The sequence below is a fragment of the Sinocyclocheilus grahami genome, unplaced genomic scaffold (assembly GCF_001515645.1).
Source record: "Sinocyclocheilus grahami isolate Dianchi unplaced genomic scaffold, SAMN03320097.WGS_v1.1 scaffold76.1, whole genome shotgun sequence".
NCBI classification, from domain to species: domain Eukaryota; kingdom Metazoa; phylum Chordata; class Actinopteri; order Cypriniformes; family Cyprinidae; genus Sinocyclocheilus; species Sinocyclocheilus grahami.
The window spans coordinates 2,925,179-2,926,028 of record NW_015505255.1 but is presented as its reverse complement, the minus strand read 5'-3'; the positions used below and the strand labels follow the sequence as shown (position 1 = coordinate 2,926,028).

At 34.7% G+C, this 850-nt stretch overlaps 1 protein-coding gene across 1 annotated transcript in view; it reads right to left on the bottom strand.

Annotated features, from left to right (window-relative positions):
• The window catches only part of LOC107586001 (protein FAM189A1-like), a 131,124-nt gene that overhangs the window by 68,049 nt on the left and 62,225 nt on the right, over window positions 1–850 (bottom strand). The gene's annotated exons all lie outside the window — the stretch shown is intronic.

Below are 850 nucleotides of genomic sequence, written 5' to 3'. Positions count from 1 at the left end.
ACAGAGAGATAAAGGGGATCATACAGAGAAAGAGAGAAAAAGAGACTGATAGAGTGAGAGAAAGATAATCATCTAATGAGATCTCCCCAGAGTGATAGTCCAGAGATGAGGAAAAATATGACATTATGTGACTAATATACAAATAATACAACAGAGGAAATAAGTTGAAATAAGCTAAAATATAAAGGCATAATGATCAGGCTTAGAAGAACAAGTCAGGACAACAGCAAAACATGCCACATCCAAATAGTAACAACACCAATATTGGTATATTTTCAGTTTTTTTGCCAAATCTCAAATTGTTTAAAATAATAATACATCACATGTAAGCAGAGTTAATATTTTGCTCCAACCCTTTGTAAACACTTCTTTGATTTCTAGAGGCAGACAATAATGTTTAGTCTGAATCAGAGCAGTGCTGGCAGTGTTGATGATATGGTGGGGGGAAAAAAGCTGTTCAAAGGTTAGTTAAAGGTATAGTTCACCACAAAATAAAACATCTGTCTTTTTTTCTTTTTACATAAAATGCACACCATTCTATTCTTTTCCATACAACATTGTTAATGACATGACATTTGAGATCTACAATAGAACGGAAGATTTTCAGTGAATTACGACTTAAAATAGAAATGCAGTGCACAAGTCATATGGACCACTGTTATGGCGGGGTTTTTTTTTTTTGGAGCTTGACACCCCCTGGTCACCATTCACTTTCACTGAAAGAAAAAGAGCAGCATGAACATCCTACTTAACATCTTCTTTTGTGGTCTATGGAAGACAGAAAACCATTTCTAATGACATGAGGGTGAGTAAAAGATTATTTTCGGCTGAACTCTCCTTTCAACATACA